The sequence below is a fragment of the Euprymna scolopes genome, chromosome 1 (assembly GCF_053919585.1).
Source record: "Euprymna scolopes isolate OS-2025 chromosome 1, ASM5391958v1, whole genome shotgun sequence".
In the NCBI taxonomy this organism is placed as follows: Eukaryota; Metazoa; Mollusca; class Cephalopoda; order Sepiida; family Sepiolidae; genus Euprymna; species Euprymna scolopes.
This window is the reverse complement of record NC_136482.1, coordinates 148,062,574-148,082,626: the sequence shown is the minus strand read 5'-3', so window position 1 is coordinate 148,082,626 and position 20,053 is coordinate 148,062,574. Positions and strand designations below refer to the sequence as shown.

The window sequence follows — 20,053 nt, the reverse complement described above, 5'->3', positions numbered from 1 at the left end:
ACCAAAGAATTTTCATGAGAATGAAGTTAATTTATAACTAATAAACGCTCAATTCTGCCGCAAACATTAAACAATCCAGAATGTTCAAGCAACAGGACCCTTCTTCCCTACCCCCACCTTTGAACAATCTAGTTGTTATCTCCAGTGGATATCTCGAGTAGTCAGCTTTTGGGTGGTCGAATAGTGACCATTGACAAAGAGGTGAAAAGATTTCAGGAGATAGGAATGAAAAACGGACAGCGTTGCTCTCCCCCCCCCCACCGACCCATTGGTATAGCAGGAAGTTGGTTTTCTGAGAACTGGCGGTCAATTAGGTTCGTGTGCTTTTTCCGGGCAAATTAGGTTCTTGAAGTTCATCGTCAAAAGATTGTGTTAATGGGACTTATATTTCGGTTTGGTTAAGCAAAAAATTTCATTTTGCAAGTTTACTATTCAACATAGTAAAACAAGTGTCATTTTAATCACGAAAGAAAAAGAACTCTGTTAATTAATTAATTTATTTATTTATTTTAGTTGTGGCTTTTATTTGGAAAAAGAATTCTTTGTTGAAGCACTATCTTAATCGAACAATAATTGTGATCGGCAGAACGACTGGGACGATTACGGCCTGTGCAGTGAATACACGCGTGCATATTTATACCGATAAATCTTATTGTTCTCGGTGTCGAGATTAAAGCATGTAATCTTTCGGCGACTAATAAGGAAGAGCTCATACGGACCAAACTTTACAATGAACAGACAGCCATTAGGCACAATCTTTGTATGGTTTATGTTGAAGTCAGACGCGCTTAACAAATAAACAAATCAGCGACAATGGCCATACATTTCAGACTTTGAAACAAGTAAGAAAAAAAAGAAGACAAATATTTAGAGAGGATTTCTCCAGAAATTATTCTAGGTTCCGTGAATCTAAAATATTTTTATATTTTTATAAGAAAATAACTGTTCAGAAATAAAATCTAATATACCGCCTTTCTCCTTTAAAGTTCTTTTTTTTTCCTGCTCAATTACTAATTCGGCGACGCCATTTTAAATTCTAATTTCTGTTTGTCTAAATCTACCACCTTACACTTTCATATGTTTTCCTAAAAGAGTGACTTAGACTAAGGGAACAGACAAACATATATATATATATATATATATATATATATATATATATATATAGATAGATAGATAGATAGAGATAGAGAGAGATAGAGAGAGAGAGAGAACGAATATGCAGGTGACCCAAAAAACACGGGCCCAACTCTTAGTGTTTTGTCTCAACGAAATTTAACACAGTGTATTCTTTGTCCCAGCTTCCACTGGGGTCTTGGTTTACTCACGGTCGTCGATTCTGTCATGTCCTGTAAAATAAGGGAAATCGGTGAATAAATAATGGAGATATAACATTTTGGGGGGGGGATCACCCTGTATAAGGGAAAATAAATATATATAGAGAGAGGAGGGGAAACGAACGAATATATATATATATATATATATATATATATATATATATATATTTAAATAAGGGAGAAGTCACCAACAATGTGTATTTTTTAACATTATTTTATTATTCCGTGTCTTGGTTTTTCATTGAGAATTACGTTTGGATCATTGTAATAATGTTTTTAAGTTATTGAAATCGTTTACGCGCGTTTCAGACGGTCTGTGATGCGTCCTCGTCAGAAATTATTTTCAAATGTGTAAAAATGGCGATTTTCGTAGTTAATTTGAAGTTTTTCCAAGGGGTGGAGGCTTGTAAGTGTTTATTATTTATTGGTGAATTTTTATTGCTTTTTTATTTGGCTTGTCCAGGGAGACGTTGACCTCGCTGTAGTCGCTATCTCTTTCTGCTAATGTTTTTTTCTTTTCCTTTAGGGTGGGGTAGGGTGTGTGTGTGTGTGTGTGTGTGTGTGTGTGTGTGTGTGTGTGTGTGTGTGTGTGTGTGTGTGTGTGTGTGTGTGGGTGGGTGGGGGTGGGGGTGTGTGCGTGTGTGTGCGTGTGTGCGCGTGTGTGTGCGTGTGTGTGCGCGCGTGTGTGTGCGTGTGTGTGTTTGCTTTTATTGGTTTGGGAATGTGTATATTGTTTATAGTATTTTGGGGTTATTTGCTTCCTTAGGAAGGCGGCTGTGGTCCGAGGTCGTTACTAATGTCTATGTGTGGGGAGGGGGGGACTGGCTCTTCTGAAATAAGGGTAGGGGTGCTTTCATTCTATTTTGATATTTATTTTTTGGATTCTTGGATTTTAGTATTGTGATTTTTCGTTTTAATCTTATATTATGTTTGTTTAGAAAGAAGGGTGTATTTAAAATAGGGGATTTTTTAATGTTTCTATTTATTTGTCTCCCCATGTGGGTATGGCCTGACCCAGGATCGGTTCCTAGTGTGGGGAAGATTTTGTTCCCCAGAGGGGGGGCATTGGAGCGGGTGTAGGTATGGGAGGGGGATGTCGAGATGTTTGTTCTCCATGTTGGGGGTTGTTTGGGATTCTGGTGTATCCTCTACAGGTTTTTTACGTGTTATATATATATATATATATATATATATATATATATATATATATATATATATATATATATATATATATATAATTATTTACTTTATTTACTATAATAATTATTACATACCTACAGACACTAGTGTTTCATCCTTTCGGGAATCTTCAGTGAAGAGTGTCACGATTAACACCAGTCGATATATTCGAACCCGGCGACAGAAGCCATTCCTGGCTTAATTAGTAAGTACTTAATCCATTCGACTACCGTTAACCGTAAGAAATGTTGTTGAATTTAAGCAATTTTTAAATGCTTTTTAACGTCTGTTAGAGTGATCTAATCATTATATGATGATGTGCATAAGAGCTAAATTGACCGACTGATTCAATTCAATTCTTAAAGGGTATGACGTAATTATTTACTATATTTATTATTAAATACCTATGGATGCTAGTGTTTCATCCTTTCAGGAATCATCAGTGCAGGGTGTTTGCGGAATTTTTAATTTTGATTTCAAACGATGTATTTTGAAATAAGTTTTTGTTATCAATCTTTTACTTTATATATCATTTTAAGAACGTTTTTCGCCATATTTAATCGTTTAAATTATAATCATTTTCAAATAATTATGTTTTCTTTTCAAAATGTTGAATACAAGATTAAAAAAAAAAAGAAAATTCTCACAATTTTCTTATTTCAATTCAAGCCAGACTGAAAAGCTCCTGAAACAGCTCGCGATATCAATGCAGCGTTTGGTCCAGGAACTGAACGCGTAGTGGTTTAAGAAATTCCGTGGCGGCAACGAGTCTTGAAGATGATGAGTGTAGTAGTCGACCATCGGATGTTGACAACGATCAATTAAGAACCTTATAAGCCAATCCACGCACAACTGTTTGAGAACTTGCTTCTGAATTAGACGTAATGTTTACGACGAGTTCCAACCATTTAAGAGACTTCGTCATAACCAGAACGCAAGATTTTTACGTTCCTGGCATAAATACAGTTCCTTTGCGTTGGTGGCGCTCATTTCGATCAATAAATTATTGTTTGGGGCGAGGTATGTTCTTTTGAATTTAAAAGTTATATATATATATATATATATATATATATATATATATATATATATATATCGCTAGATTCAACCTGTCTAATGAGTCGTAGACGACGAAACACGTGTCAGTGGATAATTATATTTTAAAAACAATACATATGCCGCTCCCCATTTGAGGGTACCTATTTGGTGAAATGGAAAATTATTACCAACTCGCATCTAGGTGAAAATGCACTTTTGTATAAATAATTGAATTCATTCAAAAACGTATCGCAAAACAAACCCAACAAAAACAAAGAAATAACATATACTAAGTTAAAGGTATTCAAGAGGGAAAAGTCGTGAATCAAAACGAAGTTATTAAGAATGCTCAAGAAAAAGAGCAAAATATAATATTACCAAATAACTCTGTCGATTTTTGGTCTACAGACTTGAGATTTGACATAAGAGGTACTGAGATTTGGGAAAATCTTTCTAATCGGTTTTCGCGCAGAAATTTGGGTGTCAAAGATTTGACCCTTGAAATCTCTACCAAACTCCTTCGCCAATGTTGAGTCTAAACATTTGAAATTTTAAATGTAGGTTACTTGACCATGGATCAAACTTTTTAACTTGATTTGGCACCAAAACAATGAATGTTAATGGGTCAAAATTAGGATCAAAGTTCAAAAAGAAATTGACCTCTGCGGTCTCTACCAAATTATTCAACCAAATTTTGGTCTAAACATTTGAAATTTTGCATAAATGGTGTTCAGAGATAGGAAAAGCTTTTTAATCGGTTTGGGTTAAAAATTTGAGCTGTTAAGAGGTCGATGTTCAAAATATTTGATCTTTGCGGTCTCTAGCAAACTACTCAGCTAAATTTGGGTCTAAGCATTTTAAATTTTGCATAATAGGTATTCAGACATTCGGCAAGTATTTTAATCAGTTTTCGGGCGAAATTTGGTTGCCAAGAGGTCAAAGTTGAAAGAGTTGACCGTTATAGATTCTACGAAACTGCTCTGACAATTTTGGATCTAAACACTTGAAATTTTAGATGTAGGTAATTTGGACGTGGGTCAAACTTTGCATTTTGATTTGAGACAAAAACAATGAATGTTAATGGGGTCAAAATTGGCGTCAAAGTTTGTTTTTTTTAATTACCTCTGCGGTTTCTAGCAAATTACTCAGACAATTTCTGGTCTAAACATCTGCAATTTTACATAAAGGGTATTCACACATAGGGCAAGTTTAGAACAGTACATAGGGCCCGAGCAAAACCGGGCTGGCCTGTTAGTATATATATATATATATATATATATATATATATATATATATATATATATATATATTACATACACATTTATTTGTCTTATTCCGGAGTTTGTAGATACCGGCCTCCCCCTCCCCTTATTTTGTATGTAAGTATGTATGTTTTTGTTTAACTTGTATATGTTTTTGGATATGTGTATATATTTATGCATGCGTGTGTGTTTGTATATATATGTATATATATATATATGTGTGTTTGTGTGTGTGCGTTATTGTATATGTATACACATATTATATATATTTATATGCGTGTGTGTATGTATATACTTGTATGTGTGCATCTGTGTGTCTGTATGTATGTATATGGATGTGTATGTGTATATATATATGCATGTGTGTGTATATATATAATTTTCTATTTTTTATTTATTTTTTTTATTTATTTACTTTCACTTTTTTTAATATATATATATAACAGACGTCCCATTTCTTAAACTTGGTCATTTATTTGTTCTTCTGATCAGTTTTCTTAATTTAATTCTGGGACTTTCACGTGCATATCTAAGCTGACCTAATTATTAACTCTAACTTTCGCGCTTTTTGTCTGGGTCAGTTTGACCTTGCTTTTCAAATTTAAACTTTCACCGCTTTTCGGGGTTTTTTTTTAACCTAAATTTTTTTATTCATCCAGCCTTGACGGACGTGTTTTAAATATTATCTCCAGTGCTTTTCTTTTAATGATTTGGAATTCATTTCATTTGCGCTTTTTTTCCAAGGAACTCTGCCTTTTGGATTATTTTGGACCATTTGGAATTTACCCATTGGATTGAAATTTTAAATTCGACCGTTTTGGATTTTACCATTTGGGGATTTTTACCCTTCACCGGACTATCCATTCATGTGAAATCATTTTATCATTTTTCTTTTGCCTCCTGTTCCCCTTACCTTACCCTTTTTTAACCAAGTCAGATCTGTGACTTACTTGTAGTTTCATTAAATACTTTTATATGCAAAATCCGATCCTGCATTTTGCTATTTCCTGCCCTCTGATGAGAAGGAGAGTATTTCTTCGAAACTCCGCGGATTAAGGACTATCCACTTATCTTGTGCTTCCTTTTTTAAAATTAAATATGTTTTAAACTCTTTTTCAAGCTGTCTTTTAACATGTTTTATCAATCATTTGTTCATATATATATATATATATATAAAGCACTTTTTTTCTTGGATATATTTCTCTTTTATTTCTACGCTAAACTTTTTCGGTTTTATGTTAACAATCATCTCAAGTGTATTAGATTGCCCATCCTCATAGATTCATGAATTATTTCACCATTTGTAATGGTTATTATTAACGTTACAGACACGGTCATTGATTAGCATAAAACTCCAGCGTTTCCATTACAAGCCAAACAAAAGGATAAAAATGAGAAGCGACAAACACCAAGTAATAAAATAAACTGTCCATTGTTCGCAGTGGTTCTTGATCGTTGGCCGACAATGATGCGTAACGATTTTTCTTCATTTTTTTACTTTTTAGTATTAAATTTTTCGTCAGTGTTATGTATCGCTGTAGCTAGATCTATCCACTAAGGGTTATATTATTATTATTATTATTATTATTATTATTATTATTATTATTATCATTATTATTATCATTATTATTATCATTATTATAATTATTATTATTATTGACACTTTCGTGGACGGTAGAAACGGAAAACTGAATTTAAGTTCTCACCAATCTATTTATGCACTAGGGGTAAAATTGCAAACTAAATTATTAGGATGGCGCAAAAATAATGTAATTTTTTTTACGTTCAACTTCAAAAGATCAAAACTCCTTTCATAATAAACTTTATTAATTGAAATAAACACACTTAGAATCGACATATTTTTGCCAACGAGAAACAAGTTTATTTATCCCAGTAACATAGAAACCCGCAGTTCTGAAAGCAATGAAGTCATTAAAGGCTGATTCGGCATTATCTCGGCTTTTGAAGTATTTTTCGAGCAGGAAGTTGTCGGGATGCTTGAAAAAGTCATAATCGGTGGGCCAGGGGTCCGATGAATATGGCGGATGAGGCAGAGTCTCGTAGCGTAATTCGTTCAGCTTCCGCAGAGTCAGTTAAGCAACAGTTGAGCAGCATTGTCATGGAAGAGAATTGGTCCTTTCATATTGATCAATCTCGGGCATTTACGTTAGAGCACTGGTGCATTTCGTCAATTTGTCGCCAGTACTTCGCCGTAATCGTTTCGCTCGGATTCAAGAAGCTGTGATGGATGAGATCGGCCGCACACCACCAAACAATCACAATAACCTTTCTTTGTGCCATTTTGGCTCCGGGGAGTGTTGTAGAGCTTCTCCGGCATCCAACCACTGTTCCGAATGTCGCCGGTTGTCGTAAAGGATCCACTTCTCATCAAACGTCATAATCCGCTCGATAATTGGCCGTCATGATTTTGTTTTTGTTTTGTTTTTTTTTTACACAGGCATCACCACATTATCAAGGCCAAGAGGCCACTCGAGGATAAGGGTTAAAGAGTGTACAGTAGAAATTGGACAATATAGTAATCATTAGTAATGAAAATTCGGTAAATTTGATAACTTATATGGAACGGCTTATCAAGAACTTATTTACGTTAGACTTGAACACAACCATATTGTAATCAGCCGGAAAGCAGAAAACGGAAGACAATTCCACAGGCGTGCAGTTCTAAGAAAGAAGCTTTGTTCATGGAATCTACGTTTAGGTTTAGGCACAGATAAAGAATGGGGAGAATTATTGATAGTGTTTTCAGATAGACGAGTGTTTCTTGTGAAAGTTTGGCGAGATGGACCATAGACTGAAACTCAGAATTTTGGAATTTGTGGACTAGGTCGTCAGATTTACTTAAAGCAGGACAGAGAGGGGAAACTAAGAGAGAAAAAGAAACGAAGATTTTTTTGTAGCACATGATAAGGTAAAGCCGTAACAATTACCCACTAGTATGGCATCGAGATGCCCCACCAGAAGCTACTGCATGGTCCAGAATCCATCCACCAAATGGCAATACAGCAGCCCCAGTACTTTGCACCTGCTGATAGGACAGCCTCCTTAGTGGTTAATCCAAGGTTCGGGTCCCTGCCTATCAGGCGGATAACGTCAGCCCAGATAAAACGTTTACCTCCAGCACCCTTACTAGTGACATGGCCACAAGGATAGACATAGAAACAGAAAATTTCCGTCATCTCTGCCAACTGTTCGCGCAAAATACTGCCAACCTAGAAAACAACTTTTTCTTCTCCCTTTGTCAGAAAAATCACTCATTAAAAAATGAGGACTAAGGGACAAATAAGGAGAAGCGAGAGTAACGGAGCTGCCGATAACGCATCCACAATGCGTTTTCTACTCTCCATTAAAAAAATAATATTAAAAAAATAAAAAAACTATTAAGTATTATACTTAAAAGTCCAACCGACGTGTTTAAGGGAAAGTATGGTGATAGATTCCCCTCTCACGAACTAAAAATGAGTACAATTACGTAATCTATTTTTAAATCAACTGTAGATAAATAAACATTTATGGACGAGAAAAAAGCTAGCATTTAATAAAACAGAAATACATAAATTAAATACTGAAATAAAATGCAGTTATTAATATTTGAATCTAAAAATAAAAAGTACGATTAATATAGAAGTCACTTATCTCAACAAAAACACTTCCGTCTCCAAAATGCAAACAGTAGAGAAGAATTTAAGTTTTAATAGCAGCGTTCAAAAGACTTTTTTTTAATTAACCGTTGAAATAAAAGCGTGATTGCACAGAAGGGGCGTAGAAGACACCTCAAAACGACGATTTTCTTTTTATAATCGTTCAATTCATGCGGCACCCATTGATCCAACCTTTTTACTTCCTTATTTGCTTTAAATGTCGAATGACTGTTGAGTGGTCGACCTTGAGTTCAACAGCAACTTCTCGTGTGGTTTTGCGAGGATCGGCTTCAATTAAGGCTTTCAAATGTTTGTTATCAACCGCAGTCAGTCGGTCGCGACCATCGAAGCTCTCGTCACCATTGTAAAATTTCTTGAACCACCGTTTTGTCACATATTCGTTAATGGTTCCTCCAGTATAAGAATATGTATATATATATATATATATATATATATATATATATATATATATATATATATATATATATATTATTCTTTAAATTTATTATACAAAATTATATTAGTTTTATCTGGTATAATAATATTTTTAATTCCTTTTCATCTATTGTGGTTATCGTGTATTTGGTTTCGGTATAATAGTTTTATGTATGTATTTGATAGATATTTTTTACTTTTCTTTATGGATATTATTTTCAAATTGTCTAATTTGTTGGTCAATGATGTAGTTGGGGAAGTAATTATCTATTAGAGTATGTTTAATATTGATATTAAAATTTATCTCCTTTTCCCAACTATTTTCCAGCGTGAGAAATTAGCAAAAATAGAACGAAAATATGTAGATAGAAATTGTTTATATTATTTAATGAAAATAAATAATATAATCATATTCACAGAAAAGCGCATTTTCGTGTTTCAATAATTTATCATATATATATATATATATATATGTGTGTGTGTGTGTGTGTGTGTGTGTGTGTGTGTGTGTGTGTGTGTGTGTAAAATTTTATCAAAATTTTCTTACTAAATATTTTTCCATTACAAGGAAAAAATTTGTACGTCTATTTTCTGAGGACTACATGTTTGTCTCTGATGAGTTGCTTAGTATATTTTCGCTATTCAATGAAACACATGTACGACGTACTTCAAAAAATATGAAGTACATTTTATTAGTGACTAGCCTGGGTGCCTGGCGTTTCCCGGGTGTTTGGAGGTGTGTGTTGAGCAAAAAAAAAATGGTAGTAGACAGGCAGGCTCGAACCCGTACCGCGAAGGAGGAAAAGAACGTGAATAAAATATCGTCCTTGCTATTGCATCCATCGCCAAACGGAAGTGACGAATGTTTAAATTAAGGCTAGTCAATCGAAAAGGGGGGGTGACTTTCGAAAATATCGGCGAAAAAAGCGACCCCCTCTCTCTGTACAAAATGCCCAGTTGAGGGTGAAGAAATTAATGTTCTTAGCCAATTTTTCGATATTTGTCGTTCGAAAGGTTACGCTTCAAAACGATACCGATCTCGTGTAAATCCGTTGCCTCTCTCGGAAGTTTTATGCAGACATACAAAAATATACATACATACATACATACATACATTTAAATAGACAGGTGAGATTTATGTAATTAAATATATAATCTGGATTTAAATTGGTGACTAACGATATATATATATATATATATATATATATATATAACGACATATATATATATATATATCTAACAATATATATATATATAACGATATATACATATATCTAACAATATATATATATATATATATATATCTAACGATACATATATATATATATATATCTAACGATATATATATATATATATATCTAACGATATATATATATATCTAACGATATATATATATATATATATATATATATATATAACGATATATATATAGCGATATATATATATATATATCTAACGATATATATATCTAACGATATATATATATATAACGATATATATATATATAACGATATATATATATATATAACGATATACATATATAACGATATATATATAACGATATATATATATAACGATATATATATATATATAACGATATATATATATACATTTATATATATATATATACATTACAAATATTTAATAACAAATGTTTAAAATTCAACATTTCTCTCGGTTAACGGTAGCCGAATGGATATGGTCATTGCTAATGAAGCCAGGATTCGAATCTATCGACTGGTGTTAATCGTGACACCCTGCACTGAAGATTCCCGAAAGGATAAAACACTAGTGTCCGTAGGTATTTTATAATTATTATAGTAAATAATTATATATATATATATATATTTCTTACTCATACGACATCCGTACTAGCTACATAACAACGGAAGATTAAATGATTATGTCAAGCATTTTTATCAACCGAGATTTGTATATGTATGTATGTATGTATGTATGTATGTATGCTTGTATGCATGTCAGGTCATGTCATATGCTACTGGTACCATGTAACCCAGTACTACCTGCCTCATGGTCGGGTCACCGGCGACTAAACTGGTTCCTCCACCAGACTTGTTTGGTGAGGAGGGTGGCTAGTCTCCCTGAAGTATTAAAAACAAGACCTTCCAAAAAGCGAATGAACACTTTTTCGGGGTCAATGGCCAACTAGCACCGTATATATTTGTGTGTATATATGTGTGTGTGTGTGTGTGTGTGTGTGTGTGTGTGTGTGTGTGTGTGTGTGTGTGTGTGTGTGTGTGTGTGTGTGTGTTGAACTGGAGAGGGCTCCCGTAAGCCGTGGTGAAGGCAACCTTTCTAGAAGAAGCAAATCTCTGATTTAAAAAAAACATAAAGCGGGAGACCAGTACACGCATTAAGCTGGTCTGCAGGTTAACTTGTTGCTGGCTATCTTGCTCTTACTTGTTGCAGGATCTCAACATTTTGAACCGAGATAGAGAGAGAGACTTAGCTGTCGTACAAAGCTAAGACTCTGTAACATCATCAGTGTATAGATACTCCCTGAGCCATTTGTCTGTAAAAATGGTCATTTGGCGATGGAAACGTTGTGACGTGTGGAAGCTTGAAATGCTGGAAGCATTTAATAATTGATCTCAGTGACCATCTTCAGTGTCATGCCTGCTTGAGCGTGTGAATTCACCGGTAGGACTTTTAAAAAAAAAGCATTTTTGGGCTCATGGACTTTAAGTGTCTGAGGGAGTGGCACTCGTCTGACAAGACGTTGCAATCATCATCATCATCATCATGTATGTATGTATGTATGCACATTTTAACTATAGTTCCGATCAAACATTTGAGAAAAGTGTCATTATGCACGGACTCCACAACATGCTAACAGGTTTGGATCTAACCCGACGGTCAGCATAACTAATATGAGTTCATGGATAGTATGCATTTGTTTCATAACACATTACAACAAACATTCCTGGCACTTTTCTGGCGTAACCATTCCAACATATTTCGAATGGGTTGTAATACAGTTTTCAACAAGTGGCTTTAAGATAGAACCATAGATGACTGTTAAAATACATGATAAATAAATCTTCATGCAAAGAGGATGGTTATTTAAAACCGTTTATTTTCTTAAATTAAATGTATCGTACATATATAAAGTAAAGAATAGCAATTGATTACGTAGAGATACAATATATACAGGGTGAGTCACGGGAAACGGATGTTTTTAGAACGCTCCTTGCTCTCCTAACGTCATAGTTTAGTAAATGTTTTTTATGTACATTATAAAATTTTTGTTGAAATATTCCCAGTTTTGTTTTCCTTAAAAACATCCGTTTCCCGTGACTCATCCTGTACAAGTATAACAAAATGAAATAACCAGGAAATAAGCTTCAACAAAGAAAAATAATAGCTTTCAATGACTGACTATAAAAACAATTAACTTTTAATAAAAAAAAATATAGGAAATATCGTATAAAAACCATGTTAATCATTATGCTGCGTGCATGCGTAATAAGATGGTTAAGATTAAAGATTGGTTAGGAATATTTATATCATACACCATCAATTGGGGATATATATATAATCTGAGGTTCTTGTTTTCCAGAGGTTTTTCAATAAAGTGTAACAAGGTTAATACAAGAGTGCTCAATACTGCAGTAGAGCAAGGTATACTATTTATTTGTTTTATATAAGCAGTAATATGTTGCTACACAGTCATGAGCAAGTTTCGATCAGCTAACTACTAGTAACTAGAGATTTCTTCAGGCGATACAGCTTATACGAAAGCAAAGTTTGTAATCAAATGTTGTAATTCTACATGATTTAATTCAGAATTTCCATATATATATACATATATATATATATATATATATATATATATATAGAGAGAGAGAGAGAGAGAGAGAGAGAGAATTTCCATATATATATATATATATATATATATATATATATATATATATATATAATAAACACCACCTCCCTAAATCTTAAGAAGAAAAATGTTATTGATATTAGATATAGTTTCCTAATCTTAATTAATTCATGTTATAAAATGAATTCCTTACCCGTGAGATCCGTCCGTTTCAAAATTGAAAATGGATATATTTTTTATTTTACCAATCTTGTATTTATGAGATTAGGATTAATCTATTTGACTACTTATCACCCCCTACTATGATTAGTATTTATATATTTACATTCTTATTTATTTAAAATTAAAAATATAGAAAGGTTAAACTTATTTATAAATACATACATTTTTTTAATAATTTATTTTTTATTTTATATAATATATTTTATGCATTACTAATATAGTGCTGAATTTTTTTTTATTAATATATTCTGGTTAATATACGATTCAAAAGCATCAGGATAATGAAAAAATGCTTTATTTAACTGTTTAAATATTTTAGTTTTATCCCCACCTTGTTTTATCATCCCTATTACTAAGCTATAAACTGGGGGTATAAAATCTATTAATTTTAAAGTAACGCGAGCTATTCTCAAAAACTCTGACATAATTGTTCCATAAAACATAAAAACAGGGCAGGTACTATCTTTATGCGACATATGAACTATTTGAAAGAGGAAAGAGTTTTTTTTATATCGAATATTTTATACAGAAAAACCCCATCCTCAATTTTTATATCTAAATCCAGAAATATAGCCTATTGTCTTTTGTTCACAATTCAATTCTAATCCTTAGGATATATGATGTTTATTTCTTTCGAATTCATCATTATCGTTTATATATATAAGATCATTTATAAATCTCCTACACCCATCAAAATTATATGATTATGACATATCATTTTTATTTGTGATGACATATATATATGATAGCCCCTTTAAGAAATTCGTTTCTTATCGTTGAGCACTTTCAGTTGAATTAAAAGTCGGTCAACTTAGCTCTTGTGCATAGATCATCGTATAACGATTAGATCACTCTCTGACTGACGTAAATGAACATTTAAATTAAAATGTTTAAAACTCGAGTCTATGTAAATACAGATTTGCCCAAATGGTGCAGGATCCAATCCCATTGGGATACCTATCGTTTGGAGTAATATTTTATTTTCTAATTGAAAATAACATTCTTTAATAAGATGGCATATAAGTATTTTTTTAAATACCTTAAGAAACACTAGTTTTACTGTTTTTGTTTTTACACCAGAACAGTTCAGCGTTTGAAAAGTCTATATATTTACCTTTACTGCCTTCAAAAGCTGAATCTACAGTATCATTTAATTCTTTTATAAGTTTTTCGTGTGGAATTTTAGTATATGGTGTACTAAAATCATAAGTCTCACTGTTTCTTGTTTTTATTCTGGAATTTATTCTATCTAATTTTCCTTTTACTTATTGTGAATTATTTACCGCCCGAAATAGATTTATATTACTATAGAATTTTCTTTTCCGATGGAAATTATTTATTTGATTTATAATTTTTTTTTACATAGGCATCACCACATTATCAAGGCCAAGAGGCCACTCGAGGATAAGGGTTAAAGAGTGTACAGTAGAAATTGGACAATATAGTAATCATTAGTAATGAAAATTTGGTAAATTTGATAACTTATATGGAACGGCTCATCAAGAACTTATTTACGTTAGACTTGAACACAACCATATTGTAGTCAGCCGGAAAGCAGGAAAACGGAAGACAATTCCACAGGCGTGCAGTTCTAAGAAAGAAGCTTTGTTCATGGAATCTACGTTTAGGTTTAGGCACAGATAAAGATAATTAATTTAAAAACTTTAGATATATCTTTACTTAAAGGTTTAGTAATGCACGTCTTTGAAGCTACAATAAATCTAGCGCTAACTGGTTGTTTTGTGAATTTTAGGTATCCAATACATACATGGAAGTTTTTTTTTTTTTGGGGGGGGGGTTCTTCTAACTTTAATCCTACTTTTTCACTAATAATACTATTATTCAGAATAATGCTATCTAAATTAATATTACTTACTTTATAGGTATCTGAAACTTTGTCTATACATCCTACTTTTATTAATAAACGTTGTATATAATATTGTTTACATATAAAAAGGTGTATTGTTTGCCGCTTTATCAATAGGAACAATTACAAACTTATCTTGAAGTATTTTAAGTTCCTTCAGTAGTTCTGAATTTTTAAGGAGAGGATTAGTTTTTTAGGGTGTTTAAATTTTTTATGCGTTCAACCTTTTTATTTACGCATTCAAATATATTATTTTTCCATGCATCAAACGTAGACTGTTCTAATTTATATTTATTTCCCATAGACATAATAAAAGTGCATTAGTTACTTCTTTAACGCATTTAGTGTAATTTAGGAATTTAGGTTCTCTATAAGTTGCATCTCTATTCAGGAATTTTCTTAATTTAGAATTTGTTTACTATCTTTAGATTTAGATGTAGATCAAAGTGTAGTATCTGTTCCGTCAGATACTGCAAGCAAAGACCATATATCGGGGCAACTCCACATATAAGACCTTGGTCAATGTAGGGGCAACCCTTCATACTAATTGTCACTATCCAGCTCCCCTACCCCGGGGAGTTGGTGCCAATTTCCCCTTCATCCCACATTAAAAATCGGGCTTGTGCCTAATTTGCTCAGTGGGGATCAAAATAAATACCAACCGCACATATAAGACCTTGGTCAATGTAGGGGCAACCCTTCATACCAATTGTTACTATCCAGCTCCCCTCCTCCCCGGGGAGTTTGTCCCCATTTTCCCTTCACTCCTCACATTAAAAATCGGCCTCGTTCCTAACTTGCTTGGTATCAGAGCAAATAAATACCTTTTGGCCAAGATCAAAGTGTAGTATCTTTCTTACTACATGCTGTACTTATGTAAGTAACGTTGTGATATAAAGTGGGGGATCACTTTTCTGTATCAATTAAATGTAAAATGATAACCCATTTTACAACCAGTTAGTCTCAAAGCCATTCAAGTCATTCTCCAGATCATTAAAGTTATTTTTGAATGATTCCAGTTATTTTTTTAAGAACTCCAAGTCATTCTTAAGGTCATTCAATTCATCCTTAAGTTAATTAAAGTCATTCTAAGTCATTTACTTTTTATTTATTTAAGTCATTTCAACCCATTTTTCGGTCATTTACGTTTATCTTTAAGAATTTCATGTCAATACTACATTCACGCATTCATTCATTACACGAGAGCAATTGACTAACGGCTATCGGCCTTATTCTTTCTAGAAAATACTACATTTCCAAAAGAAACTATTTAAAACTATCTATCTGGTGGGATTCGAACCTACTGCGTCTGGATGAAAAGTCAACCGCGCCATACGCTGCGCTACATAGAAATCTAGTAGTTAGAAAGTATTTACAATTTTTCTGTACATTACTTAATTATGTTAAAATCTTCATTCGTTAATATTAAAAACACAAATACACTAAATTTTACCACCATAATTTATTTTCATGTGTGTTTCTTTCTGGAAAATAAGAGATTTCCAAAATAAACGATTAAAAATTCTTCCGTGGTTGAATTCGAACGCACGAAATCTGGATGAAAAATCAAGCGAGCTATCCGCTGCGCTACAGGGACTTCCACTTGTGGTTGTCAGGAATTATGTTAAATTTTTTTCTCTACATTATTTAATTATCTCATAAATCTTAATGCATAATTATAAAAAACACAACTACATTAAATTTACACACCATAAGTTATTTTTCATTTGTTTTTCTTTATGGAAATACACCATTTTCAAAAGAAAACCTCTAAACTAATCTATGGTGCGATTCGAACATATGGCCTCTGGATTAATAGTTCTGCAACATATCTGCTGCGCTACAGAGACTTGCACGTATGATTGTTCGGAAGAATCTTAAATTTTTCTCTATATAATACAATTATATTATACATCTTGATGCATAATTATTAAAATAAAACTACATTCAATTTACACACCATATGTTACTTTTCATTTGTTTTTCTTTCTACACAATAAAAAATTTTAAGAAGATAGTCTCTGGTGGGATTCGAACACACGGGCTCTGGATTCCAGCGCGCATCACGCTGCTTCAATAAATTATCTAAAAATATACTAATTTTTACACCATCGGTTATTTTTCGTTAATATTTCTTTCTAGAAAATACACCATTTTCATTACATTACAAACTCATCTCTTGTGGGATCCGAACCCACGGCCTCTGGATTAGAAGTCCAGCGCGCTATCGGCTGCGCTACAGAGACTTAGTCTTATTGTCGCGATGAAGTATCTCAAATTTTTCTTTACATCATTTAATTATCTTATAAATCTGAATGTGTAATTATAAAAAACACAACTACATTCAATTTTGCACAGCATCAGATACTTTTCTTTTATATTTCTTTCTAGAAAATACACCATTTTAACAAGAAAACATTACAAACTAATCTCTGGTGGGATTCAAACACACGGCCTACGGATTAAAAGTCAAACGCGCTATCAACAGCGCTACAGAGACTTACATTTGTGGTTGTGAGGAACTATCTCAAATTTTTCTTTACATCATTTCATTATCTTACAAATCTTCGTGCGTAATTAATAAAAACCCATCTACATTCAATTTTCACACCACCAGTTACATTTCTTTTATATTTATTTCTAGAACATCCATCATTTTAACCAGAAAACATCACACAGTCACCTCTGGTGGTATCCGCACCAACGGCCTCTGGATTAGAAGTCCTGGCGAAATCTGCGGCGCTACAGAGACTTAAACTTGTGGTTGTGAGGAAGGATCTAATGTTTCAATTTTCACGGCATCAGTTACTTTTCTTTTATATTTCTTTCTAGAAAATACACCATTTTAAAAAGAAAACATTACAAAGTCATCTCTGGTGGGATTCGAACCCACGGCCTCTGGATTAGAAGTCCAGCGTGCTATCCGCTGCGCTACAGAGACTTATTCTTGCGGTTGTGAGAAACTATCTCAAATTTTTCTTTACATCATTTCATTATCTTATAAAACTTCATGCGTAATTATAAAAAACACAACTACATCCAATTTTCACACCACCAGTTACTTTTCTTTTATATTTCTTTCTAGTAAATACACTATTTTCAAAAGAAAACGTTACAAAGTCATCTCTGGTGGGATTCGAACCCACGGCCTCTGGATTAGAAGTCCAGCGCGCTATCCGCTGCGCTACAGAGACTTACCCTTGCGGTTGTGAGGAACTATCTCAAATGTTTCTTTGCATCATTTCATTATCTTATAAAACTTCATGCGTAATTATAAAAAACACAACTACATCCAATTTTCATACCACCAGTTATTTTCTTTTATATTTCTTTCTAGTAAATACACTATTTTCAAAAGAAAACATTACAAAGTCATCTCTGGTGGGATTCGAACCCACGGCCTCTGGATTAGAAGTCCAGCGCGCTATCCGCTGCGCTACAGAGACTTACTCTCGTTGTTGTGAGAAACTATCTCAAATTTTTCTTTACATCATTTAATTATCTTATAAAACTTCATGCGTAATTATAAAAAACACAACTACATCCAATTTTCATACCACCAGTTATTTTCTTTTATATTTCTTTCTAGTAAATACACTATTTTCAAAAGAAAACATTACAAAGTCATCTCTGGTGGGATTCGAACCCACGGCCTCTGGATTAGAAGTCCAGCGCGCTATCCGCTGCGCTACAGAGACTTACCCTTGCGGTTGTGAGGAACTATCTCAAATGTTTCTTTACATCATTTCATTATCCTATAAAAGGTCATGCGTAATTATAAAAAACACAACTACATCCAATTTTCATACCACCAGTTATTTTCTTTTATATTTCTTTCTAGTAAATACACTATTTTCAAAAGAAAACATTACAAAGTCATCTCTGGTGGGATTCGAACCCACAGCCTCTGGATTAGAAGTCCAGCGCGCTATCCGCTGCGCTACAGAGACTTACTCTAGCGGTTGTGAGAAACTATCTCAAATTTTTCTTTACATCATTTAATTATCTTATAAAACTTCATGCGTAATTATAAAAAACACAACTACATCCAATTTTCATACCACCAGTTATTTTCTTTTATATTTCTTTCTAGTAAATACACTATTTTCAAAAGAAAACATTACAAAGTCATCTCTGGTGGGATTCGAACCCACGGCCTCTGGATTAGAAGTCCAGCGCGCTATCCGCTGCGCTACAGAGACTTACTCTTGCGGTTGTGAGGAACTATCTCAAATTTTTCTTTACATCATTTCATTAACTTATAAAACTTCATGCGTAATTATAAAAAGCACAACTACATCCAATTTTCACACCACCAGTTACTTTTCTTTTATATTTCTTTCTAGTAAATACACTATTTTCAAAAGAAAACATTACGAAGTCAGCTCTGGTGGGATTCGAACCCACGTCCTCTGGATTAAAAGTCCAGCGCGCTATCCGCTGCGCTACAGAGACTAACTCTTGATATTGTGAGGAACTATCTCAAATTTTTATTTACATCATTTCATTATCTTATAAAACTTCATGCGTAATTATAAAAAACACAACTACATGCAATTTTCACACCACCAGTTACTTTTCTTTTATATTTCTTTCTAGTGAATACACTATTTTCAAAAGAAAACATTACAAAGTCATCTCTGGTGGGATTCGAAGCCACGCCTCAGGATTAGAAGTCCAGCGCGCTATCAGCTGCGCTACAGAGACTTACTCTTGCGGTTGTGAGGAACTATCTAAAATTTTTCTTTACATCATTTCATTATCTTATAAAACTTCATGCGTAATTATAAAAAACACAACTACATCCAATTTTCACACCACCAGTTACTTTTCTTTTATATTTCTTTCTAGTAAATACACTATTTTCAAAAGAAAACATTATAAAGTCATCTCTGGTGGGATTCGAAGCCACGGCCTCTTGATTAGAAGTCCAGCGCGCTATCCGCTGCGCTACAGAGACTTACTCTTGCGGTTGTGAGGAACTATCTAAAAATTTTCTTTACATCATTTCATTATCTTATAAAACTTCATGCGTAATTATAAAAAACACAACTACATCCAATTTTCACACCACCAGTTACTTTTCTTTGATATTTCTTTCTAGTAAATACACTATTTTCAAAAGAAAACATTACAAAGTCATCTCTGGTGGGATTCGAACCCACGGCCTCTGGATTAGAAGTCCAGCGCGCTATCCGCTGCGCTACAGAGAC

At 33.2% G+C, this 20,053-nt stretch overlaps 11 non-coding genes across 11 annotated transcripts; all 11 read right to left on the bottom strand.

The window, feature by feature from the left end:
* Nucleotides 1–17,013: 17,013 nt before the first annotated feature.
* On the bottom strand, nt 17,014–17,086 carry Trnar-ucu (transfer RNA arginine (anticodon UCU)). The gene has a single exon. It is a non-coding gene; the product is annotated as a tRNA-Arg (tRNA).
* A 622-nt stretch (nt 17,087–17,708) lies between these two features.
* Nucleotides 17,709–17,781, bottom strand: Trnar-ucu (transfer RNA arginine (anticodon UCU)). The gene has a single exon. It is a non-coding gene; the product is annotated as a tRNA-Arg (tRNA).
* Nucleotides 17,782–17,961: 180 nt separating this feature from the next.
* Trnar-ucu (transfer RNA arginine (anticodon UCU)) lies at nt 17,962–18,034 on the bottom strand. The gene has a single exon. It is a non-coding gene; the product is annotated as a tRNA-Arg (tRNA).
* Nucleotides 18,035–18,213: 179 nt separating this feature from the next.
* Nucleotides 18,214–18,286, bottom strand: Trnar-ucu (transfer RNA arginine (anticodon UCU)). Its single transcript has one exon. It is a non-coding gene; the product is annotated as a tRNA-Arg (tRNA).
* Nucleotides 18,287–18,465: 179 nt separating this feature from the next.
* On the bottom strand, nt 18,466–18,538 carry Trnar-ucu (transfer RNA arginine (anticodon UCU)). Its single transcript has one exon. It is a non-coding gene; the product is annotated as a tRNA-Arg (tRNA).
* Nucleotides 18,539–18,717: 179 nt separating this feature from the next.
* Nucleotides 18,718–18,790, bottom strand: Trnar-ucu (transfer RNA arginine (anticodon UCU)). The gene has a single exon. It is a non-coding gene; the product is annotated as a tRNA-Arg (tRNA).
* Nucleotides 18,791–18,969: 179 nt separating this feature from the next.
* On the bottom strand, nt 18,970–19,042 carry Trnar-ucu (transfer RNA arginine (anticodon UCU)). The gene has a single exon. It is a non-coding gene; the product is annotated as a tRNA-Arg (tRNA).
* A 177-nt stretch (nt 19,043–19,219) lies between these two features.
* Nucleotides 19,220–19,295, bottom strand: Trnak-uuu (transfer RNA lysine (anticodon UUU)). Its single transcript has one exon. It is a non-coding gene; the product is annotated as a tRNA-Lys (tRNA).
* Nucleotides 19,296–19,475: 180 nt separating this feature from the next.
* On the bottom strand, nt 19,476–19,547 carry Trnar-ucu (transfer RNA arginine (anticodon UCU)). The gene has a single exon. It is a non-coding gene; the product is annotated as a tRNA-Arg (tRNA).
* A 180-nt stretch (nt 19,548–19,727) lies between these two features.
* Nucleotides 19,728–19,800, bottom strand: Trnar-ucu (transfer RNA arginine (anticodon UCU)). The gene has a single exon. It is a non-coding gene; the product is annotated as a tRNA-Arg (tRNA).
* A 180-nt stretch (nt 19,801–19,980) lies between these two features.
* Trnar-ucu (transfer RNA arginine (anticodon UCU)) lies at nt 19,981–20,053 on the bottom strand. Its single transcript has one exon. It is a non-coding gene; the product is annotated as a tRNA-Arg (tRNA).